We start from the raw sequence: 8,307 nt of genomic DNA, 5'->3' as shown, positions 1-8,307 counted from the left end.
TCCATGGTGGATGTTGGGTTTGAGTAACTTTATATTTCGTTTTCCTCTCCCTTTGCTGCTGTTCCTCTCGGTTTTTATCTCATTCTATATGGTTGGATGATAAAAATGAAGTTCTATGTAGTTTTAGGTTGAAGAGAGCTTAAGATGATGTGTGGGTGTTGTGGGTTTAACTCTTTTCTTGCATTTTTTGGTTTTGATGCTTGAGACAAGGTTGGGATCAGATCTTGGTGATGTTATGGAGGCTGGACAGAACTGGAATTAATGGTCTAAGTATTATTTTCGTTTTTGCAAAGAAACTTGAAGAAATGGTAGTGTTAAAGATGGGTTGATGAGTAGAAGTTTGGGTTTATTGTTCTTGTGTTCATTTGCAACTTTAACTTTGGTTTCTTGAAGTTGTTCTCTGTATTGAAGAGTGGAAGAAAGCTTTTGGATGCATAATTCTTGAAGAAAAACCGTTTGGAGTTTGTAGGAGAGAGGAAATTGCTTCATTTAATTTTTACCACTTTTGGACCAACACAAAAGATGCTTGTTTTGACCCAAGGAATGTTTCCACTTTGAGATTTGGCCTTTGCTTGTTCCAGCCGTGAATTGCAATGAGAAATGGAGGTTTTTAGAGTTTGTTTTCATTTGATTTAGCTTACTTGGCACATTGGTAGGAGCACCCATGGTATCTTCCATTTGCACATTGGTCTTTGAAGCATTCTTTGGCATTTCCACTTGGTGGTTCACGTAAATTGTGTGCTTTGGTGTATAAAATCATTTCTTTGCTGCATGGAAGGAGAGAGGGGACGGTCTTGGAGAGTGTGGAAGGCACATGCTTAATTTCTTGAGAAATGGTGCACATGGGAGAAGAAGTCAACACATTTTGTGGCTTATTTAAGGTGAAATTGAAGTTTGACTTGGGTGCATGGTGACTCACGGCCATGTGCTCTTTCTTTGGCCAATTGGACTTTTAAATTCATTTGTTAATTGCCATTATGATAAGTAATTTGCTAGGACTAAATTAGGCTTGTTGGTTTCTTTGGTTTTTAATTAATTTAATTAATAGGTTGAGTTTATGTGTTTGAGTTAGTGTTGCATTTAATTATTTTTAATTGTGTTTGTTAATCAGTTTGTAACAGTGTTTGATGTTTGAATGTTGTCTAAGGCTTTTAATAGTGTTAGTTTAATAACCATGCTAAATTAGTTTGTTTGCAATTGTGTCTTTATTAAGTTCTTTAATTTTTGCAAAACCTTTTCAAACCCCCCCTTTTTTTTGTGTTAGACTCGATTTTCGAACCGCAAAATTGGTCCTTGAGAGACGACCTAGGAGTCACTTCCTAGCACTATACTACATTATTAATGCACATCAAATTTGATGGGCCGCGACAGCCTGCATCAAATTTTGGCGCCGCTGTCGGGGACCAACGGTTCAGTTTTAAGTCTTGTGTTTGTGTTGTGTGATTTGTGTTGTGTTGTGTTGTGATAGTGTCGTTTTGGTATCTTGTGTTGATTTCTGTGGTTTGAATATATTTTTTTTTGTGCTATTGTTTCATGATTACAGGGTGTTGTGATTTAGTGCATGACTAGAGGAAATCCTGGATTCATACCACCCTTTGATCCTGAGATTGATAGGACGTTTCATAGGTTAATTAGGCATTCTAGGAATTTGTCTTTAGAGTCTGTTTTTGAGTCTGTTCCATTGAATATTGTGCATCCCACTGCTGAGTACTTTGTGCATACTGCATCTACTGCATCTGTTGCATCTACACTTGATTCTGATTCTGATTCTGTTGTTTTTCACACTGAGAACAATATGGCACAACCTCCACCTCGTGAGAGGACTTTTAGGGAGATGGCTGCACCTGATTTCAATATTGAAAGCTTGTGCATCCAATATCCTGATGAGGACGTTCCATTTGTTCTCAAGACTGGACTGATCCATTTGTTGCCCAAGTTTCATGGTCTTGCAGGTGAGAGTCCACATAAGCATTTGAAGGAATTCCATATTGTCTGTTCCACTATGAAACCGCATGATGTTCCTGAAGAGCACATCTTCTTGAAGGCATTCCCTCATTCATTGGAAAGTGTTGCTAAGGATTGGTTGTATGGTTTGGCGCCTAGATCCATCACTAGCTGGGATGATATGAAGAGGTTGTTCTTGGAGAAATTTTTCCCAGCATCTCGGACCACAGCTATCAGAAAAGACATAACTAGGATTAGGCAGCTTGCTGGAGAGAGCTTGTATGAGTATTGGGAGAGATTTAAGACACTTTGTGCTAGCTATCCCCACCATCAGATACCTAAACAACTCCTTATCCAGTATTTCTATGAGGGTTTGAACAACATGGATCGGGGTATGATTGATGCTGCCAGTGGTGGAGCTCTTGGAGACACCACACTTGATGAGGCCAGGCAATTGATTTAGAAGATGGCCTCCAACTCCCAGCAGTTTAGCACCAGGAATGATGCCATTGTGGTGAGGGGCGTACATGATGTTGTTGCCCAGTCTTTATCAGCTGTTGAAAGCAAGTTGGAAGGAAAGATTGACTCTCTTGCAAAGTTGGTGACACAGTTGACTACCAACCAGAGATCTGCAGCTCCATCTGCATCTGTTGCACGACTATGTGCTATTTGTCCTTCCAGTGACCACTATACAGATGTTTGTCCTTCTTTGCAGCACCCTGCTGCCTCTGATGCGCCTCAGGCTTATGCTACAAACATCTACAACAACAGGCAGCCACAACAGCAAAATCATGACTTATCCAGCAACAGGTACAACCCAGGGTGGAGGTATCTGATGGACAAATTTATGATCACCAAAATATGATGTCACAAACTTGTTTTACAATCGGCAAGTATGACCGAATCGTTCAAGTAATAAACTTGGTAAGACCAAGTATCGTTCTCCCAAAGGACTCACGGCCTAGTTTAGTTGTGTGGTTTGTTGATTAGCTAAGACTTAAGGACGAAATAATTGAGGTTTAATATGCAAAACAGAAAATAAACATGTATGCATGAGGTTTTGATCAATGGCAAAACCAAAAGACAAGCACTTTCAATGGAATATATGGATGATTATGTTGTTGGGGGTCAATTTCATCTTATCCACTCTCATATATTTTAGGAATTCAACATTCAAATCATCATTGTTAATGCCACTCTCTAAAGTACCTTTCAAGAAGGCTTCTCCCTAATTACGAGTTCATACAATTCCTAGCATTCCTAATAATTAGTTCATCAAGTGCAGGAGCTTAACGACAACCAATATAATATTGGGAGAGATTCCCCGGATCTAGACTTCCCCGTACGTTCCCGTATCGACAAAATCAATAATCATGCATTGAATGAGTTAAACAAAGCAAGCATTAAGCAAAGAGGAAAAACCCTAACTAATGATGAAAGAAAGCATAAATCTTAGATTAAGATGCAAGCATAAATTCCATATATGAGAGCTTCAAAAGATTACATTGATTCCCCAACAAACATACAAGGTTTAGTTCACCATATTCATGGTGAACCTAGATGAACAATAATGAAAGAATGAAGGATAAAACCCTAGAAAGGTGAAGAGGTAGCCTGAGCATCCAAGATCCTCCTTCAAAGGGGTGGAAGAGAGAATGTTTTCTTCGTTTCTGCCAAAGATACAAACCCTAGGACGTCCTAAAGCTTATATACTATTCTAAAATTACAGAAAATCTAGGCCCAAGCCCATAAGTGTACCGCTCAGCGGTAAAGTACCGCTCAGCGGTGAGTGCGCGTCTCGTTTCTTCCCCTCAGCGACCATTTTGCCCCTCAGTGGACCTCCCGTGACTTCCTGAGTGCCGCTCAGCGGTAAACTGCCGCTAAGCGGTAACTTCGGCTTCTCCTTTTGCACTCTTTGATGTCTTTTCTGATTCCATCTCTCTCCTTCTTCACTTCTTTCACCAAATTCACCTTAAAACCTGCACAAAAACACTAAAATCAAGCATAAACCTGTCCAGCTCTCTTATTTATGAAAATATGAATAAAAACATGATTTCAAGCTAGTTTCTAAGTATAAAGGTTGCTTTTAGTATCAATTTTAAGCATGAAAATAACAGTTTTTCAACTGTTATCAGAATCACCCCAATCTAAGATGGACCAATGCGCCACAACATCAACAGCAGGCACCACCTTTCCAGAATGCTGGAGCACCTAACAAATATGTGCCTCCACCTATGCAACAACACCAGAGGCAACAACAACAGCAGCATCAAGAGGCACCTGCCCAACCAGCTGCCCACCCTTCCACTTCGTCTGAACCTTCATTGAAAGAGTTAGTGAGACAGATGACTATGCAAAACCTGCAGTTTCAGAAAGATAACATGCAATTTCAGCAGGAGACTAGAGCTTCCATACAGAGTCTCACTAACCAGATGGGTCAGATGGCTACTCAGATAAACCAAGCGCAGTCTCAGAATTCTGATAAGTTACCATCCCAGACTGTGCAGAATCCAAGGAATGTGAGTGCCATAACCCTCAGATCAGGGAAGCAGATTGTTGTGCCTCTAGAGCCCGCTTCTACACCTACACCCGTGCCTGCCACTTGTCCTAGAAAGAACGACCATGACGGTCTGAGCAGGGCATTTGAGGTGGGTGAATCTTCTTCTCCAGCCGGTGGTTCTTCTTCAGGTTGACCGACCTATCCCTCTACCATTTCCTTCATGGGCACTTCCTAGCAAAAAGATGGAAGAGGTGGATAGGGAAATTCTGGAGACCTTCAGGAAGGTAGAGGTGAACATACCTCTACTCGATGCCATCAAGCAGATACCGAAGTATGCCAAATTCTTGAAGGTGTTGTGCACACACAAGAGGAAGATGAAGGGAAATGAGAGGATTAGCATGGGAAGGAATGTATCTGCGCTTATTGGTAAGTCGGTCCCGCACATCCCTGAAAAGTGCAAGGACCCAAGTATATTTTGCATTCCTTGTGTGATTGGAAACAATAAATTTGAGAATGCCATGCTTGATTTGGGTGCTTCTGTTAATGTCATGCCTTTGTCTATATATGCATCTTTGCCTCTTGGTCCTTTGCAAACCACGGGTGTGGTCATTCAGTTGGCCAATAGGAGTGTTACCCACCCAACAGGTTTCATAGAGGATGTCTTGGTTAGGGTTGGTGAATTGATTTTTCCTGCTGACTTTTATGTTTTGGAAATGGAGGAGGGATTCTCTCATGGATCCGCTCCCATTATCTTAGGCAGGCCATTCTTGAAAACTGCCCAAACTAAGATTGATGTGTATGCTGGAACTTTGTCTATGGAATTTGCTGATATTGTTGTTCATTTTAATATCCTTGATGCAATGAAATTTCCAGTTGAGGACCATTCTCTGTTTAGGATCGATGCATTGGATGACATTGTTGATGAATTTGTTGTTGACGACTTCCATTCTTTGCATGAGAAGAAGCATTATTTTCTATCTTCTTTGCATTCATGCATTGAATCTGGATTCGAATAAGGATTTGAGAATGATGTTGATAATGTTGTGGATTTTGATGAGGATTGTGATGTCCAAGATGTTGATGCTATGCATGATATTGATGATGTTGTTGACATATCTGTGATGGACATTGATTTGGATTGTGATGAGATGAGTGTTCTGCCTTTACCTGTACACTCTTTAGAGTCAGAATGCATTAACCACGTTGCAGGAAGTACATTTGAATCTGACTTGCAGGCACCCACTCTTGAGCTGAAACAGCTCCCAGACAACCTTAAGTACGTGTACTTGGAGGATGATGAGAAGAAACCGGTGATCATTTCTACCTCCCTTGATTTTGTTCAAGAAGAGAAGTTGCTTGGTGTGTTGAGGAAGCACAAGAAGGCCATTGGTTGGAGTTTGGCTGACATACCTGGTATTAGCCCATCCACATGCATGCATAGAATTCTTTTGGAAGATGGGGCAAAGCCAGTGAGACAACCACAAAGAAGGCAAAACCCCGTGATCATGGACGTCATCAAGAAGGAGGTGACCAAGCTTTTGCAAGTTGGGATAATCTACCCTATTTTAGACAGTCAGTGGGTTAGCCCCATCCATGTTGTGCCCAAGAAAACGGGCCTCACTGTGGTAAAGAATGAAAGGGATGAGCTTATCCCAGCTAGAGTGCAGAACAGCTGGAGAGTCTGCATTGACTATAGGAGGCTCAACCAAGCAACCAGGAAAGATCATTTCCCCCTACCATTCATTGATCAGATGCTGGAGCGCCTGGCAGGTAAATCTCATTATTGTTTTCTTGATGGTTTTTCTGGTTACTTTCAAATAAATATTGCGCCTGAGGATCAAGAAAAAACCACATTCACCTGCCCATTTGGCACTTTTGCCTATAGGAGGATGCCTTTTGGTCTATGCAACGCCCCTGGTACCTTCCAACGGTGCATGCTTAGCATTTTTAGCGACTTTCTTGAGAGTTGCATAGAGGTGTTTATGGATGATTTCACTGTGTATGGATCCTCTTTTGATGCATGTTTAGACAGTCTGGAAAATGTTTTGAAAAGATGCATAGAAACAAACCTTGTTCACAATTTTGAGAAATGTCACTTCATGGTTAGACAAGGTTTGGTTCTAGGGCATATCATTTCTGAAAAGGGAATAGAGGTAGACCCTGCTAAGATATCTGTGATTTCGCAGTTGCCTTACCCCTCTTGCGTGCGAGAGATGCGATCTTTCCTTGGACATGCAGGTTTCTACAGGCGCTTCATCAAAGATTTCAGCAAGAAGGCGCTCCCCTTGTCCAGACTGCTACAGAAAGATATTGACTTTTCTTTTGATGACAGATGCAAGCAGGCGTTTGATTGCCTGAAGGAAGCTTTGACCACCACCCCTATCATTCAGGCACCGGATTGGATAGCCCCATTTGAGCTCATGTGTGATGCGTCTAATTAAGCATTAGGGGCTGTCTTGACACAGAAAATTGACAAGCTGCCGAGAGTGATCTACTATGCTTCACGCACTTTGGATGTTGCCCAAGCAAATTATACCACCACTGAAAAAGAGTTGTTGGCAATTGTTTTTGCCCTTGATAAGTGATAGGCTGTCGTTGAAGCTATCAAATTAATACTACTTTTCAAGGCAACTTCAGTATTGCCAAGTAGTATTCAAGAAGGTAGATAGGGCTAAAGTAACCCTGAGTCGTCTCCCAACGAACACGAAATTGCTTTTGAATATCTGACTCTTATGTTATGCAATGCTTATGAATAAAAATGATGTTTGGAGAATGTTTAAAGAACAATTAATAAACTTAAAAACAGTTACGATGAAATAGGCTAATTCCACTGCTTTTCCAAGATAGATTCATCATCGGTTATTCACGGATAATTGTTCAATTGATTATTGTTTAAGTTTCAAATTAATTAAAGTACATTCTTAATTAATTTGAGGGCGATCATGCATTTAACCAAAGTAAATTCTCAATCAAATGCAAAACCTTTCTAGATTATTCACAATAAATTCAACCAAAGTACATTCTCAATCAAATTCTATTATGTTTAATCATATCTATTCTGAAATCTCCTAACCAAATTAAAAGCTAATCAATCAAAGTAAATTCTCTATTGATTATAGTTGAAATTATTACTAATCAATCAAAGTACATTCTCAATTGAAAGTAAAAATCATTTAATCATATGAATGTTTCTAAATTAAATCAAAGTAGATTCTCAATTAAACCTAGAAACCCTAGAACTCATATAATCAATATGCATGTAGATTCAAACACATTATGATGGAAAAATCTTTGCTTTTAATTTGATAGAGAGATGAAAGACATAGAGAGAACAACTTAAATCAATAATCAAAATAAACAATTGCATTAACTCAATCTAACCTTAGAATCCATAATGGAATTACACTAGAATTTGCCCTAGATGCTTACCTCTCCATGAATGGAGTTGAATACAAGATGAAAGAAAAGTGAGAGGAGTATGAAAGAATGAATGTATGAAGTGAAGTCCCCTTTTCTGCCTCCCTTGGGTCTCTTTATATAGGCTTGATTGGGCTTGGACTTTGAATAGTTTGTTGATAAGATATTTTCTGTTGATATATTATATCTTTCAAATATTCATTAGATTAAATCAGTTTCAAAGAATATTTGATAGATATTAACTTAATTATCTTTTATCCTATATCTTCCAAATAACTAAAAGATTTAGATAATGATAAAATTATTTGGAAGATATTTTCTGTTGATATTCCCAAATTAAATTCAACAACTGAATTTTATCTTTTAGATTTTCTGACTTTCCAAAATTGCACAAATACCCTGAAATTTCCTCTATCTGCACTTTAGCCCCTTCTGAATTTTCCAAA

The 8,307-nt window shown here is 39.4% G+C and overlaps 1 pseudogene; it reads left to right on the top strand.

Annotated features, from left to right (window-relative positions):
- Nucleotides 1-1,561: 1,561 nt before the first annotated feature.
- LOC148200794 (uncharacterized) overlaps nucleotides 1,562-8,307 on the top strand; it is a 47,833-nt pseudogene continuing 41,087 nt past the window's right edge.

Source organism: Vigna umbellata, chromosome 4, assembly GCF_029865625.1.
Source record: "Vigna umbellata cultivar VRB3 chromosome 4, Vumbellata_1.0, whole genome shotgun sequence".
NCBI classification, from domain to species: Eukaryota; Viridiplantae; Streptophyta; class Magnoliopsida; order Fabales; family Fabaceae; genus Vigna; species Vigna umbellata.
The sequence above is the reverse complement of the archived record's forward strand: the minus strand, read 5'-3'. Positions and strand labels throughout refer to the sequence as shown.